The sequence below is a fragment of the Peromyscus leucopus genome, chromosome X (genome assembly GCF_004664715.2).
Source record: "Peromyscus leucopus breed LL Stock chromosome X, UCI_PerLeu_2.1, whole genome shotgun sequence".
In the NCBI taxonomy this organism is placed as follows: Eukaryota; Metazoa; Chordata; class Mammalia; order Rodentia; family Cricetidae; genus Peromyscus; species Peromyscus leucopus.
Genome location: NC_051083.1, coordinates 59,334,412 through 59,352,418, shown reverse-complemented (window position 1 = coordinate 59,352,418; position 18,007 = coordinate 59,334,412). Strand labels below are relative to the sequence as shown.

General features: G+C 43.4%; 1 pseudogene; it reads right to left on the bottom strand.

Moving 5' to 3' along the window:
* Window positions 1-16,093: 16,093 nt before the first annotated feature.
* Window positions 16,094-17,101, bottom strand: LOC114703157 (annotated as a pseudogene).
* Between the last annotated feature and the right edge of the window lie 906 nt (window positions 17,102-18,007).

Sequence of the window (18,007 nt, the reverse complement as noted above, 5' to 3'; positions counted from 1 at the left end):
TCCCCGCGTGCACACGCCACACGCTGAGTCCCAGGCCTGGCGCTCCCCTTCCCCCCACCAAGCCGGCGCCCGCCTCCCTCCCCAGGACCGCCCCTCGCTCCCCCCCGAGGGCTAGGGGACTTCTGAGGGTAATTTTAAGAAGCCAGAGGCGTCTCCTTAGGTTCTTGCCACCTCTCAGGGTAGCGTTACCCTCATCCTCATGACTAGGGGACACTGAAGCCGGTTGGGGATCGGACCAGTCCGGAGTCCCTAACTCCGCTGACGCCCTCACTGTCCTGCCTGAGGCCAAGGCTGCCCTGGTGCTGAAGGACAGCTCCCAGTTTAGCCGCAGAAGAGTACTGAGCTAGGAATGCGTCCTGAAGGAGGCAAGGCAGTGCACTGAGACCGGTGGTAGTGGTGGGGGGTCATTTTTTTTTTTTGTTGTTTTTTGCCCTTAGGAAGATATCCAGCAGCCTCCCCCAAAACCCCGTCCTAGCTTCCTGGCTCCCCCTACAGGATGCTGAGAATAGCTGAGCGCCAGAGTTAGGGAAGCTGCGCCGGGTGGAACCATGTGCTCCCGGCTCATAGAGTCACATGGCTCTAGGAACTCGGACATACAAATGTCCTGCCGCGCTACTAACCTTGTTTGGACTCTACAAAAATCTCAGATCTCCTGTGGTCTACTTCCTTTCTTCATTCCCTTTCCTCTGTAACTCTCTGCTTGTAGTTTTAAAGGGATCATTACAACAAAGATTTGTTACTAATCATAACAATGGGGAAAAGAGCCTTTACAGAGCAGCATACAACTTGCTAGATACTACACTTGGCACTTTAACTTGCTTTATTCTTCTGATCGTCACAATCTTATGAGATGGATGTTAGCGTTGTCTTAATTTGCATACGAGGAAGCTGAAGGTTAGTGTCCTTAAACCACATAAGATAACCAGTGCATCACACACAGAAACCCGGGGAGTCTGGCCCTAGACCTCTCTACAGCTCCAGAAAGGCCATAGAAAGATGAAGGAGTAGAAGACACAGACCTGCCTTAAAGGAAATGACAGTCCTCCAAATGAGGAAATGAGACTTAGATGTTGGCTAGTGGAATTCATGGATAGAGTTGGATTCAAGTAATACTTCTAAAACTGACCATGCTTTGTCCTCATCTTGGCAACGTGAGGGGATGCCAAGGGTTTAAATGAGATGGGTGAGAACTGTTAGCATTACTCAGAGGTAAACTTCAAAGCATGCTTGGAAATCTGAGTTTGGGTTGTGGCATGGAGCTAGTTCCTAAAGAAGTAGCAGAATTGGGTGGGTGAATGAGAAGGACATTCCAGATAAAAGAAATGAGAAAGAAAAATTTCAGGGATTGAAAGCACCATGTATGTGTGTAAGTGTAATAATTTAGACTTTAGAGGCAAAGTAAAGGAAGATATGGCAAAAGTAAAAAAATGTTGGACATTCAGGAGACCTATTCATTTGATATATTTAAGCAGTCACTGGTCCTACTTAGGATGCTGGAATTGTTCAGACACACACAGCCTTGCTATGGAAGTGCTTACAATTGAATTGGGGAAGTAGACATGTTAAAGAAGGGATTGTAGCCAATTAGAAAAGAGTGGCATCAATGCGAGGTCTCCCTTCCATAGAGAGATGGACTAGTTAACTCTGAAAGCTTTCCTCAGAGGCAATTTTGACATAGCCAGGTCAGAGAATGTGAATTAAATTCCATGTGCTATATTAGGTAACAGTGATAGAGAGGTGAGGATAATGTGTATCTTAGGATGGAAAGAGGTTAGCTGAAGTGGGTTTTGGCTCACCAGAAAGTAGAGGAAGTGATTATGAAGGGTATCCCAGAAGAAGGGAAGTCATGTATAGGGGTGTAGAAGCAAAGATAGGGAAGGCAAGTTTAGAAACCTACAAAGTAGTTTGCTGTGGCTAGGTGGAAAGTGGGAACACTGCCAAAATGGAAGTTGAGCATTTTGCAGGAACCTAATCATGAGAGCCTTGGAATTTATCCTAACCAAGGCTACATGAAGCCACAGAAGACGTTGGAAAGTTTTTGAGAGGAAATATCATGACCAGATTTGTGTTTTCAAAGGATTGATTTGGCTGAGGCCTGGAGACTGCATTGGAGGGGGCACACCCAGAGGCCGGGAGATAGTTCGGAGACTGTTTAGGAGTCCAAGTGAGAGGCATCGAGGGCGGGATAAAGGCAGCATCAGCTGGGGGAGGGGAGAAGAAACGCATGTGGGAGGAGAATGAAAGAGGTAGAACTGAAAGGACCTAGGATTGGCCTAGATGTGAGGAATGGAGACAAGTTCTATGAAGAAGGGTGAAACTAACGAGCTTCATTAGTGACACCAGCAGACCTGCTTCTGCCCGCCTAGGAACTGTCTTTGGGGAGCCATTCTTTGTTTAGTCTTTGGAGGATTCAGTGTTGTGTTTACCAAAGAAGGCTAATGGCTACAGTTGCCTAGTTTCGAGCTGACTGGCAGGCCCATGGTGATTGACACCCTCTACTGCTAATTGAAAGAGTAGCCTGCCTAGCCTAGGCTATCATCTCTGAGCACCTCTGGAGCTTTCTGTGAGAAGTCCCTCAGGCAAGACTCCCTCTCTCTGGGGACACACAAGGAGAAAAGTGTCTCACAGAGGTCCATTTTTCATAGGAGCACAATATCACAATGGCTTACGCACACAGCACCTGGCACACACAAAGGAGGAGTGGTAGCGTGCTAGCAGTCAGAGGAGGATCTCATGCTAGATTACAGGGGAAAGTGGAATGGGGGTGGGGAAATCACTGGCCTCTGCTGGAGCAAAGAAGCCCGGGTGAGAAGAGGGACTGGAGCGCACCAAATCCTTGCAACTGATAAGCTCCAGCCAGCCTTCTTTCCCAGCTCTTGCTCTCTATCTGCACTCGAAATAAAGGCCAGAGGCTGAAGGGTGGCCATGCCTGAGGGGACACACACTACCTAGAAAGAGCACTCGCAGATTTTACACGGGAGAAGACAACTTGGAGTAGAAGGAGGAGGGGAAAGTTTCCACGGTGAGATGTTTACAATAGGAAGAAGACAAAGTGGGAACTGTTTAAAGAGACCAGTGTCCATACACTGGAGGCTGGCTGTTAATGCCGGATCTTTTAAAAGTCCTGGGCAGAAGCAGGGAAGATGAGCATGCAAGGAAGGGTGGATCTAAGGAGAGGGTTAGGATGGCTAAAGCACAGCTTGAGTCAAAGCTTGTCAGGCTCTGCCCGTATCACATTGGGGGGCACCTTCTCCTTCCATGATCTGAGGAATTTTTCTTTGGTCTACACCCCACCCCTATACTAAGATGAGAAGGCTTAAAGTAAACACAGCATGCCTAACTACCAACCTGGAATACAGTACCAGTTTGTCTTTTTGCTGCTGGTCTGAGTTTAGTCTCAAGTTTCCTGATCCTCTGCCTCATTCCCCATTTCTTCTGACTCCTAGCCTTCAGTCTCACATCCTATACTCAAGTCCCACCTTCACACTTAGCCCCTAGCAAGACCCAGGCCTGGTAATGCTCTTTTACCCTGCCTTCTAGGGAGGAAGAAATGAGCCTGAACCTGGATCTTAACTCCATTGCAGACACCTCCTGGAGAGACCAATTGCCTGTATATATTTCTAAGTAGTCCCTTCTTTTGATTTCTAGAGTCCTGTTTGACCTTCATTTGGATCCTTAGTTTTTCATTACTTTGTCTCAGTTAGGAATGTCTTTGGCCACAAATAATAAACAAATCTACAGTTGTAGCTTAAACAGATAAAGATTTATTTGTGTCATTTAACAAAATTTCCTTGATCCAGGGCTACTTTGGCAAGTCAATGGCATCCTTGACATGAGGGCTTTTGTCGGGTGTGGTGGTGCATTGCTGTTATCCCATTAGCTTGAGAGGATGAGCTGGGAGGATAATGCAGTTGAAGCTAGCCTGAAGAGTATAGTGTGGTTATCAACACCCACCCCAACATAAAGGTTCTAGCTTTTCATCGCTACTATTCTTATTCTAGGCATTCATTCATTTGCATTGTTCTTTAGGATCACAAAATAGCTGCTTCAGCTCTGGGCTTCATATCTGTATTCTAGACACTGAATGGGAAGAAGACTAAAGGCACAGATCAGTTTATAGAGCCTTTGCTTTTATATTCACAACGATATCCAATATCCAGTGACATCCACCTACCCCTCTTTGACTACAACTAGTATTCTGTAAGTAAGGAAGAAGAGGAAAATCATTAATGGGCAGAAACTGGTAACATCTTCCATGACCCTCAAGTATCACCAGCTTGTCTGGACTGTCTTTTCTTTGTAACTAAACTCTCTCCATACTTGGCTATGATTGCTGCACTGGACTTTCTCCTAGCAATTACAGGTAGTTTGTTCCTCTAGCACAGGCTAGAAGAGACCTGCCTAGTTTAACAACAGCATATGTGAAGAAGACCTTGATTTGATTGTAAAGTCAGTGTGAGCCAACAGAGTGATGATGCTGCCAAAAAAGCTAATTAGATTTTTAGGCTGCATTAATAGAAGTATAGAACCAGAACAAGAGAAGTGATGGTTCTGCCCTTCCCTACACTTGTCACATCCTACCTGGAGCACTGTGATCCATTCTAGACGGCCCATTTAAACTGAGATACAATGACAAAGTGCAAGATGTCCAAAAGTGAGTTACTAGGCTGGTGTAACAGCAGCAACACCATATGGAAAACTGTTGAAAGCTCTGGGCTTGTGCAGTCTAGAGGTAAACAGACTCAAAGAAGAGCACAACATAACAGAAGGTTGAGAAGTGCTCATTTAGGTTAGAGTCCAAAGCCATGGAAATGCTAACAAGCAAAATGGTATCAAGTGATTAAATGGGAGGGCAGGAGAGAGAATAAACATCAAAATAAACACTTACCTAGAATATAACACACATCCAATACTGTTTTATATATTTGTATGTATTGTCACTTAACTTTCCTTTCCTCTCCAAATAGAAAGCTTTTATTAGTATATAATAATTACATAAAATAATAGATTTCATTATGATAATTTCACATACATGAAATATACTTTTATCATATTTACCCCTCATTACCCTCTCATATGCCCCTCCATCCCCATCCCCTTCCTTTTCCCCAATTAATCCCCCTTTTTCTTTCATATCTTCCTAAAATGTAGATTCTGTGCATAAGATAAAATGTAGTACTTTTTTTCTGAATCTGGCTTATTTTGCTTAACATAATTATCTTCAGCTCCATCCATTTTTCTGAAAATGACATAATTCTATTCTTTTGACCAAATAAAACTCCAGTGGTGTGTGTGTGTGTGTGTGTGTGTGTGTGTGTGTGTGTGTGTGTTGTATTTCCTTTACTGATAGTCATTTATTGATGGGTACCTAAACAGATTCCATAAGTTGCCTGTTGTGAATAGTGCTAAATATGGGTGATGCCACTTAGTTTTCTATGACAATAATTCTGTGAAGTAAGAATTATTATTGTCTCAATTTTCCAGATGAAGAAATTGAAGTACAGATAGGCTATTTGTCAGAGGTCACACAACTACCAAGTGCCTGAAGTAGAATTTAAACATATGTAGTCCCACTCCAAAGTTCATGCTTACCTTACCTCCTTTCAGAAGAGGTGGGTAGTGACTGAGTACTTGCCTAGACTGACATGTCAGCTAACATCTTCCACTTCTTGATTATTTAGTATTAGTCTGATGCATGCAGGGCTTAGGGGTGTAGGGTGCCATTTTAAGGTCTACAGCCTAGATTCCAAATAAATATTTTGATATCTTCATAGTCAAAAGCCAGAGAAGTAAATGTCTACACTTTAGCTCCCAATGTGCTTTTCCTCCTAGTGCACTCTTCCATTTTTAATATGAAGAAGGTAGCAGATCCCTAGGGAACTGATGGATGGCACCATCCCAATATCCACTTTAGGACACAAAGGAGCAGAGATGGCTGTCCCTAGAATTGCTAGTGTTCCAGAGCCTGCAGTATACACAGTCTTAAGAGTCCATCAACTTTGGCAGAGAACAACACAGACATTTCTAGCCACTAGGTTGAGGCCTAGAGCCAACCTCTTCAAAGTGCCTGGGAATTACTTCATTCTGCCCTACATGTCAGCTCCCAAAATGTAAGCTCCATATCCCCCTCACACTCATTCACAAACTGCTCTACTTTTATCGTCAGTCAATCTAGGCCCATTTTTCTCTATCTTCCCAAACTGCCACTCTGTCAGCTCTCCCCAACCGGCCTTTTCAAGCCCTTTGGCCTAACTGAAACCTAGCTCTGGCTGGAGGACTCTGTTACCCTGCAACCTTCCTCTATGAGACCTAGAAGAAGTTGCCTTTTCCAGTACCGTGTGGTCAGGAGTTTGCTTACGAGTCTTGCTTGTACCTCTTTACATCTCTTTACCTCTCTTGTCTCTTGTCTCTCATTACCCTCTTTGTCTCTTCTTTTCTCTCTTGCTTCTCTTCTTTGTCTGTCTGCTTCTCTCAAGTCCCTACCCAGACACAGCCTTTCAGTCTTTCGCTCTTCCCTTCCCCCAATAAACCTCTTGCACTAACTAAAAAGAGTCTGAGTCTTGCTTGTTTCTGACTGCTACTTTCAGAGCATTTGCTTTTTCTTGTACAAGCCACCATTTTTTAGTCTTATATCACTTTGGCAATATTAGATACTCCCCATTGCTGTCATGTACCAGTTGCCTGATCATATCTTCTGTAGTGAGTTGAAATGTGCCCTCTAAGGGGATGTGTTGAGATCCGAACCCCAAAGTACATATGAAGTACCCATGACCTTATTTAAACATGGGATCTTTGCATATTAGACCAAGGTAAAATGAGGTCATACTACACTAGAGTGGACCTAGTCCCATGGTTAAAGTTCTTAAGGAATGGAGAAGTTTGAACACAGATGTGCACAGAGATAACACAGTCATGTGATAACAGACAGAGATTGGAGTGTTGCTGTTGCACATCAAGGATTATTGGTGATCACTGAATCTAGAAGAAAGTCATGGAAAGATCCTCCCCCGAAACTTCTAGAAACAGGCCAGCATTTGAACACCCAGACTCAGAATTTATGACCTCTCTAACTATGAAAGAAGAAACTGTTGTTTTAAGGCACCCAGTTTGTGGCAATCTGTTAGGTCAGCTATAGAAAAAGAATACACATACTCTCTCAGTGAAGACTTTGGTTTCTGTCTCCCTTCATTCCCCACCTACCGCCACAAGGACTGACATCATCAGCGGTGATATCAATGTATAAGTTGATTATCCAGCCATCACCTGAGTGCCCTGGTTCTTAAGTCTCATCGTCTATTCCTCTAAAGCCCAGTTGCTTCCCCTGGCTGTCACTAACTGACCTCATTAAAGCCCTCATCACTGCTTTGCAGGTCTGCCACAATTTTTCAATGCCTCTCCTTCTCCAGGATGGCTATTTAAAAGCTTCTTCATTCTTTTCTCAAACCTTCAGTCCCCATGTCCACCTTCTTACTCTTAGCAGATAACCTTGTCATATATTTCATTGAGAAAATGCAAGTAATATGCCGCGCCTCCTTTTCCTGCCACTCTATTTACACACCACCTCATCTAGCTCCTCTGTTGGTCCTCTTGTCTGAAATGGTGGAGGATGTATCCTTTGTTTTCAGGGACCATGCTTTCCATGGGTGCTTCATAGTTTATGTCTTCCTGTCTTTCCATTTTCTCTCCAGTGCAGTAAACCTTTTTCCTTTAAATGGCTGCATCCTAGTAGCAGGTGAAATAGTTCCTCCTGTCTTAAAGTAATGCCACTCCCAAGTCTGCACTCCTCTAGTTATCAGTCTTTGCTTCCAAAGAAATTTCTCAGAAGAGTTGTCTCAGCCTACTCCAACTTCCCATAAACAGCTGGAATCTTCTTTCTCCAAACTCACTAGGGACCTTCATGTTAGTAAACACAAAGGATGTTTTCAGTTCTTATTTTACCTGGCTCTTCAGTCCACTTCTTCCTTGTCGAGTCTTTCTTCCATTAACTTCATTTCTTTGTTTTTCTACTATCTCTTTGAGAATGTCTTAAGGTGACTTTGGGCCCGTTTCTCTCTCTACCGCTGATCTATTTCCTTGGAAAATCTCATGCATCCATGGTCATGGTTTGCATCTCACATCTTTGTTTTTACTGACCTGATTGAAATACGGCTCAAATAATAATAATGTAAGGCCAAGCTGTAATCTCTCTTAGAGCTGTGTTCTATTATACCATTTCCCTCTCTTTTAGTTAATGGCACTCTAAAATATCCAGTTCTGCAATCCAGAAGCCTACAGTCATCTTCATTCCCTCTTCCTCATGTCTAGTCTGTCAGTAAGTTTTCTGTGTTTGGAAGTCTTTTAGTCCAGCCATGTATATGGAGTTGCGCTTCCAGCCACCATGTTTACCATCTTCTTCCCCACCTCCCTACTCACACAACTTCACGCTCTCTTATGTTCTCTCTCTCTCTCTCTCTCTCTCTCTCTCTCTCTCTCTCTCTCTCTCCTTCTCTCTTCCTCCCTCCCCCTCTCTCTTTCTCTCCCTCTCTCTTTGCTTCTCTTTCCCAAAACAAGAAAAACAATACAACACAAAACAATAAAAATCAAAACTAAAGAAGATCAATAAGATAAAGTATACCAAAAATGTGCACAAAAAAATCCATGGAGTCTGTTTTGTGTTTGCCAACTACTCCTGGGCATGGGGCCTGCCCTGCAGTGTGGTTGATATATTCAGTGACACTTCAAGAGAAAATTAATTTTCCCTTTCCCAGCAGATCTCAATTGCAAATGGCTTCTTGGTTAGGAGTGGATGTCCATGTGTTCCTGTGACCTTGTGTCTGTGTCCCCCTCTTAGAGCTGGGATACAGTCTGGCTTAAACCTGTGCAGGTCTTATGTGTGCTGTCACAGTCTCCATGAGTGAACGTATGTATCTGTTGTAACTGGAAGGTGTTGTTTCTTTCCCTGTAGTCACCCACCACCTCTGGCTCCTACTATCTTTCTGTCTCCTCTTCCACATAAATCTCTCAGCATTGAGGGGAGGGGTTTGATAAAGACATCCCATTTAAGACTGAGCACTTTTGCTGGGCGGTGGTGGCACATACCTTTAATCCCAGCACTTGGGAGGCAGATCCAGGCGCATCTCTGTGAGTTCAAAGCCAGGCTGGGCTACAGAGTGAGTTCCAGGAAAGGCGCAAAGCTACACAGAGAAACCCTGTCTTGAAGGGGGGGGGGGCGGGGAGACTGAGTGCTCTGAAGCCTCTCACTCTCTGCACATTGTCCAGTTGCCTCCAACCACTTTTTAAAAACATAGCTACCAGAGTAAAGTTTTTCAAAGTTAAATCTGATAATATTATCATATTGTACCAAAAATCTCCAATAATACCTATTACTCTCAAAGAAGGAATTATGAATGTGGTCTACAAAGTCATGTGCGGTCTTGACCAAACACTTCTCCAAATACTATACACTTTCCTAATGGTAAATGCTCTTCCTTCTTCATAACATTTATTTGTATTTTCATCCATATTTGTATAATTCCTTGGATAGTTACAATCTATTCCACTATATTCCAAACTCCATAAGAGTAGGAATCGTGTCTTGTTTTGCTTCTTTTCCTTTCTCTGTTGCAAAGATCAGTGGCTAGGACATATTGCTCCAGATTTGTTGAAAGAATGAATGAGTCAGTGAATAGATGCATTAAGTTAGACTATCCACACTCCATCATGTGGTAGAGCTTTACCTTAATGCACCTGCTAACATGAGTGTTTTAATAGTAAACGTGAACCACAGCACGTAGAAATATAATCTTTGCCTATGGCTGCCTCTAGAGTTAGTGAGTCCATGGAGACAACAGATCCTGCAAAGAGGATTCAGACACCCTTACACATAACTAGACAGAGGTTTATCTAAACTACATCCCAGTCCATAGTTATGGCTGAGTGCAAGTTCCCACATTTCACAGCAGAGAACGACCCATGTAGACAGAGGTGGACTTCCTCACTGCAGTGGGTAGATGGGGCCCCACGAGCACTGCTGCACTAGATACTCTTCAGAGCCATTATGTAGGCAAGGAAAGGCCTTGGCCCAGATGACTCGGTAAAGGCCAGAAACTTTCTCCTTTGGCATCCCATTTCATTGTAACTAGGGATGCCATCTCATGGAGGTAGTGATGGGTGAGCCCAGGGGAACAAAAAAGCAATCTTACCTTCCATAAACCAATATAATATCACTCCCCCCCCAACTCTTGACACTAGAAAAGCTGTCTATAAATATTCATGACAGCAGACTTGGGTGTGTGCACAAGAGTCCATGTCACTTTGGATGTTGACCCATTTGTGAACTGGGAATTTGTTTCCAAGGACAGTTGGTTTGATTTGATTGGACTCAGAGCTTCACTCGTACCACCTCCAAGAACCTGCTTCTGCATTGTCCCTGGGAGGGTAGGAGGCATAACCTTATACATGTTGTACTTTGGCTCTGTGGCTTTCTTGTGCCCCATAGAGCTTCTGGTTCTTCTCCTGTGACTTGGGCCGTTATCTACCGTTTTGAGCTTGCCTTTTAAATCTAGCCTTGTGGGCCTTAGTTTACGATTCTGAGAATCTCAGACCTCCCGCCATCTGCAGGAAGCAACCAATTATGAGTAATGGATACAATAGTCACTTTGGAGTCAGGCAGACCTAACACCCCAGCCTAATACTTCTGAATACCAATGATCACAACCGTTTTCTCCTTCAATAAAATGAAGAAATGTCTGCTTTATAAGGTTGATCCTTAAACATCATGATGGCTCTATAGTGTTTTATACAGAACCCTCTGTGCATGTTAGTCCACCTTAAACTATTCTTTGTAGGACAGGATAAACACTCCATTTTCCTTCCCTCCTGGTGTCTTTCTGTGCTGTTCTGTTGCTTGGGACACATTCACAGGCAGGTTATTAAGTCTGATTCTCTGCTGGGAGGAAACTCCCTAGAGGGGACGATTTCTATGTATAGCTGAGGCTTGTGGGTTGAGTGCTTCTTTTCAGCACCCAGTGCAAATATCCTCAGAGATCTAGATTCCTGATGCAAAGAAGGGAGGCCAGCACAACTCTGCTTTAGGTGTGGGTTGGGAGGATTGTATTTGTGTACCTGGGTGAGAGGGGTGTAACTCCTATCTTCAGGATAAAGAAAGTGGCAGAAAATAAGTCTAAATGAGCTTCCAGTGGCCATCTAGGAGATAGATTCCAAATGCCAGCTATCTGAAGTCTCTGGAAGATGGAGCCTTTGTCATTTTATATTTATTCCAGTGTAACAATTCCCCACATCTAGTAAATACAACGGTTTTTTCTTGTGACCTCTGTTCTTTTTTGCTTTCATGGTGGTCGGTAGATTCCTTTACCTGAAGACTGTCTTTAGATTTATCTGCAGGGAGTATGTTAGGATGTCTTTATTGTATTCTAACCAAAAGGGAAGGGTATTTCACACAAAGGGATGGGTTGTTACCAGCAGCTTGAAGGAGTAAGGAAGCCAAGGAGGTCTTGGAGGATTGGTTTGAGCCTGGCCCATGGTCAGGAAATTTAAGAGAAAATACATATGAAGAAACACAGGACATTTCTCTGAGAATCTCAGAACCCTCCTTTGTTGATCTAAATTCCTGTCTGTACCAGTTCACTGCATTATCTATGTGGCCTCCAGAGTGGACAGTGTCTGGGGCTCAGGCATCTCAGTTAGTGCCTTTTTCTTCCTGTTCTGTAATCTTTGCTTTCTTTTGAACTTTCCTAGTTCAAAAGTGTTTTTGGCGTTTAGCCAAGTCTTTTGAATTTATAAGTAAGCAAGGTAACTACCCTCATCTCCTTCCCTAAGAAATTACTTATGACTTGTATCTCTGGTCTGTCAGAAGAGGATGGAATTCTTCCCAATAGCAGCAAATTACATCCTTACAATGCCTGAATATCCTAAATTCATGAGCCATAAAATTAAGAAGGTAGCTCCTCCATGCCAGAAAAGCCCAGCATGGTGGACATGGAAAAAAAGTTGTTGACAATGTTATCTGGGGCAGAAGTTCAGGCAATTTTTCTGAGCAGTTTTAGACTAGGAAAATTTAGCATAGAATATCAAAAGAGGGAAATAAAATGTGTGAATGAGTCAGTTGGGAAAGAGGAATTCCTATGCACAGTGAGGGTGGAACTGGATTGCATGCAAATAACTGTTTTTCCTTACCAGGAACTTCTCTATTGTGACATTTTGAATCCTAAAGACTGCCCTACTGTCCTGGAACCTTTTTCTTCTTGAACTCCTCTGACTGCTCTTTGGATCACTCCTCTGCCCATTGGGTCAGGTCCGTGTTGGAACATGATGCAAGTGTGGGATAGGGCTGATCCTAGACATGAATTGGAGCACCCAAACAGCATAGTCCAGGAGTTCTTAGTCTAGGTTTAAGGTTCTGTAAATTGGCCTCTGCTGCCCCCCCATGGTAACTGAGGTTACTTTTCCTCACGTGGGGTGACATTTCTAGTCACTTGTCCAGGGTCTTCACTCTTCATTCTGCACAGTAGCTTTAGGAACATGACTCTTTCCTGGGACGAGAGCAGGACAAATCTCAGTGAAGTGCTGCTGCGGGGACTGAGATGTGGGTTGTAGTGGAGATGCTGTTGTCCCCTCTGCTTTGCACGCAGACTCACCGTCTCGGCATCGTTCTGAGGATGTGGGAAATGTGCAGAGAAGGGGGGAGGTTTCTAAACACCAGAAATGGAACCGCTCCTCTTAGATTGTTCTTATGTTCCAAATCTCCAGCCTGAAGCGCCTGAGGACCCCAAGAACCCAGCACAAAGGGAGAATAACTTTCCAATTTTAACTGAGGAGCCATTATTTGGATTCTACATCTCTTTGGCCTCTTTGCTTGGTAGCCCCAAAAGGTCAGAGGTAGCCCAGCGCTCAAGTTGGTCCACATTCCACCCTCTGGTCCTACTATACCTTTGGACATTGTGGTGGTTTGAAAGAGAATGGTACCCATAGGCTCATACATTTGAATACTTGGTCCCCAGTTGGTGAAACTGTTTGGTAAGGATTTGAAAGTGTGGCCTTGTTAGAGGATCCACTGGGGGTGGGCCTTGAGGTTTCAAAAGCCCGCACTAGTTGTGTGGTGGTGGCACATGCTTTTAATCCCAGCACTCACCTGGGAGGCAGAGGCAGGCAGATCTCTATGAGTTTGAGGCCAGCCTGGTCTATAGGGCTAGTTCCAGGACAGTCAAGGCTACACAGAGAAACTCTGTCTCAAAAAGCAAACAAACAAAGAAAGAAAAGAACAAAGAAAAGAAAAGAAAACAAAACAAAAGCCCACACCATTTCCAGGTAGCTTGCCCTGCTTGTGGATAAAATGTAAGCTCTCAGCTACTGCTCTATCACCATGTTTCCCTGTCTGCTGCCGTGCTCCCCACTATGATGGTCAGGGACTCATTTTATTGTAAGCCCACAACAATCTCTTTCTGTATGTTACCTTAGTCATGGTGTTTTGTTGCTGCTATAAAATAAGACATGCTTTCAAAGGGTTTTCGGACCATTCATATGATAGAACAGTTCACTTCACAGTGGCAGGAATGGATGGTAGAAGCTGTTTCATATCATGGCAGACAAAGAACCAAAGAGCAAGGCTGGAACCAGACTTCTATAAATTACTTGTTGCCATGTCTGTGTAGGATTGTCTTGATTGTTAATAGATGTAGGAGGGAGCAGCCCAATGTGGACGATACAATTCCCTGGACAGGTGATCTTGGACTGTGTAAGGAAGCTCTTGTCTTAGGGTTTCTATTGCTGTGAAGGAAACCACGACCACTACAACTCATATAAAGGAAAACATTTAATTGTGGCTGCCTTACAGTTTCAGAAGTTTAGTCCACTATTGTCATGGCAAGAAGCATGGTGGCATGTAGGCACACATGGTGCTGGAGAAGGAGCTAAGAGTTCTACATTTTGATCCACAGGCAACAGGAAATGAAATGTCACACTGGCCAGACTTGAGCTTCTAAGACCTCAAAACCCACTTCCACAGTGAGGTCACACCTACTCCAGTAAGGCCACACCTCCTAATAGTGCCACTCTCTATGGGCCAACCATTCAAACACATGAGTTTATGGGGATTTATTCAAACCACCACAGAAGCTATCTGAATGTGAACCCAAGAAACCAGCAAGCAGTCTATGGTTTCTGCTTTAGGCTACTGCCTTTATTTCCTGCCCTGATTCCCTTATTGATGGACTGTGACATGGACATGTAAAATGAAATAAATACTTTCCTTCTCTATATTGCTTTTGGTCAGAATGTTTGATTACACCAACAGAAAATCGACAAGGGCAAAGATATTCTACATATTTGTGTATCAGATATTTCATTTTTTTTATAGTAGTTGCATTGATACATAATCCATATGCTGTATGATTTCTCCACATAAATGTATAGTTGGGTAGTTTAAACATACTATGTTTAAAATACCATGTAGTTGCTGGAAACTGAACCCATCTTCTGTAAAGAGCAATAAGTGCTCTTAATAGCTGAGCCAATTCTTCAGCCCATGGAGGGTAATTTCTTGAATATATTTGAGAGAGCCCAGACCAATGAAAATGGTACCACCCATGGGCATATAGTCTCAGGTGGTATAAGAAAATATTCTGAGCAATCACGAGAAGCAAGCCAATAAGCAGCTCTCTTCTATGGTCTCTGCATCACTTCCTTCCTCTAGGTTCCTGCCTTGAGTGCCTGTCCTGGCTTCTCTGCATGATGGACTGTAAGTTGTAAGCTAAAATTAACTCTTTCTCTTCCAAATTGATTTTGGTCATGGTTTTTAATCACAGGATTAGAAAACAAACAAAGACAGAATTTGAAACCAAGATCTTGGGGACTTCTGTGACTGACCTGAACATGTTGTGTTGGGGGAAATTATGGAAGGGAATTGGAATTTTGGGCTGGAAAAAGCCATTGAGTGTTCAGGACTTAATGGGTTGTTGTAAGAGCTTAGAAGATAGGAATTCTGAGAGAGATGCAAATGATAGAGGCCTGGCTTGTGAAGTTTCAGAGGGAAGAGGCCATTTATGTGGTATTTTGAGGATGAATATGTGAGTTTTGGTCAGCTGCAGATAAAGAATCAGCTGGGACTAACAAGAGACCAGAATCACTAAAATGAAACTTTTGCTTTACTGGGACATAGGTTAACTGAGGCTGAGAAATAAGCTGTGATTAAGAGACCAGCATCATTGAGGTGAAATCTTCTGTGAATATTTCCCCTGGATCTGCACACAGAAGCTACAGTTCATGGGTAGGAGAGGGGGTAAAAGGTGCATTGCATGCTGACAGCTTAAATTGATAAAGTTCGGGAATCTCCTATGTGGTACTGCTTTTGAAGGCATGAAGGGGTAACGGAGAGCAGCTGAAGCTTGACATCATGGGAGGCTGAGAGGCCATAGGTGGAGGTGCAGCCTCAGTTGCAGTGGAAACCCCAAGATTGAAGCAGTCATGGAGAGAAAGCTTAGGCTTTGCATCATGAGGAAAGGCCAGAATCCCTGAAGAGAACCCGGGAGAGGCTATTGGTGAAGGTGCAGTCTCAGTTACATATTAGAGATGCCAGGAATGTGGGATGACAGCCAAGGACAGCAGCAACTGTGGAGTGGAGCCAGCCTGAGCCCAGGAGACGAGCTGTGTGTGTGTTATGAATGGCAAAGCACAAGAGATGGAGCTTCTCAAGCCTTAGGAGCCCAGGAGATTATGAGTGAATCTCAGATGTGGGATATTGAGCTACAGGATTCAACCTATACTGTTGAATTCTGGTTTTTCTTTGTAACTGTTCCATGGTTCTTCATTTATTGAAGTAAGAAAACACACAACATTTTCTTATTTTATCTTATTTTATAGGAGTCCACATTTGAGAGACTGGATTTTTAGAGAGACATTGTGTTTTTAAAGATAAATTGGCCTTTTTTTTCTTGAAATTTAGTTAACTTGATTTAAATTGAAAGAACTCTTAAAACTGCATTTGACATCAAGATCCTTTCGTTATAAAAAAAAAGTCAGTATTTCTAAGGTAGAAATATTCACGTCAACAAACCAGTTTTTACTTTGGAGTTTATTATTTAAACAAATTGTGGAGAGAAAGAAGTAGGTTATTTACAGAAGGTATCTTTATATGTATGTACTCAGGAACAAACTCAGTGACAGAAAAGACTTCAGAACATGCTGGCATCTCAGAAGCAGCTCTCAAAGGCTTAGTTTTCTCAGATTCTAGCAATGCCTAAGGTCCTTCTTCATCTTCTGTCTTGGAAGCCAAATAAGACTGTAGGTATCCCATGTCCCCAGTTTTACACTGTACAACAAGGAATCCATCTGCAGACATACTGAGTGTTCATGTAAGAGACAGTAGAATGGTTTTTGTGAAAAAGTTCAAGTACTTCAGTGAAAAGTTAGCTGAACTGGCTCATTTATCTCTATGGTTACAGCTTCCTCTTCTTTATCAACATTACTTGTTTGTGACGACTTATTGTTCCATTTCCAAGCTCTCCACTTTCAAAAACTTCACTCTATCCTTTGCACAGGATACAACAACAAAATCCTCAACATGGCTGAGGTCCAGGCATATAATTGCAAATTCATCAGATGCCATCTTTACTGTACAGCTGTACTTCTGTTCTGGGATTCCAAGTTGCTTAATGTCTAAGTCCATTAACTCCATGTCATAGTCTGAAACTTTCTTTTGATTTGGTGCTTCAAATACCAGCACTAAGGCATCAGCATTATCTTCAGCCATTAATGTAATGATGTCTTCATTATCAATACATTTTAATATTTTGGACATACTGGTGAGGCTCAAGGTTCATGCCCATGGCCTGGTTGTGATTGAAGCACAGTGCATCTTTCAGAGTACAAGGTGAGCTACACTAAGGAGATATTCAATGTGTCTACTCTCAGCAGGTTCATGCCATCCAAGCTGACATCTCAGCAGGCCTTGTTGATGAAGTCTTTGGGTATCTCCAGCACCTTTTTCAGGATGGAGCCGTGGACCAGATGGGCCTCAAACATGGTGGTGGAGTTGCAACAACTAGAAAGAAGCTAGACACTCTGAGAGGAGCAAGGTCTGGCTGTTAAAGTCTCCCAGGTCATGGTGTGGAAGCAGTAGTGAAGACCCAGAGTAGATGACCAACTTGGACTTTTAAAATGCTGCAATTTTAAAAGACTATGGGACTTTTAGGGGCCAAAAAGATGGCTTAGTGGTTAATAGTATGTACTGTTCTTGCAGAAGACAAGTTTAATTTCAAATACCCATGTCTTGGGCACCTGAATACATGTGCACACACCTTGCACAGACATACACATAAATAAAAGTAAAATAAATCTTAAAATAGATTGTAGGACTAGAAGATCAGGTAGGCTGCCCATGAACCTTCTCCACTCTCTCTTTTTCCCCCATACCCAATTCTCAGGGTTGCCCCTAGAACTGCAACAGAAGACCAGCAGCAGCCTCCCCTTCCCCCTGTCTATACCTCCTGTGGATCCCACAGATCACCACTCCCTGGCCTCTCTTCCCCACTTTATCACTGTGTCCCAGCCCCCAATTCAACCACACCCCCTGCTCAAACACAGGCCATTCCTGCCAGACTACCAAGTAGGCTGCCAGTGGATCTTCCCAACTCTCTCTGTTACCCAAGTCCAAATTATCAAGGTTACCCCTAGCACTTCAGCAGACCATCTCCCCTTGCCCTCCCCTTCCCCCAGCCTCCAACACCAGCAAGCATTCCCCTTGAACACACCAGTCAAGCAGGCCAGTAAAACAGGCAACACACAGCCAACACACACTGAAAATCCATAGAGGAAACAGGAACCAAGGAACAAAACACCCACCAAATAAAGACAATCTCATATACCAGCAGCTAGATCTATAATTACCCCAAACCCAGATGCCTAGATGCCAGTATAAGAATACAATCAGCAACACCCAGGACAATATTTCTGGACCAGAGCCCAGCTGTCCTACCACAGCAGGTCCCTAAATATTCCAACATAACTGAAGCAC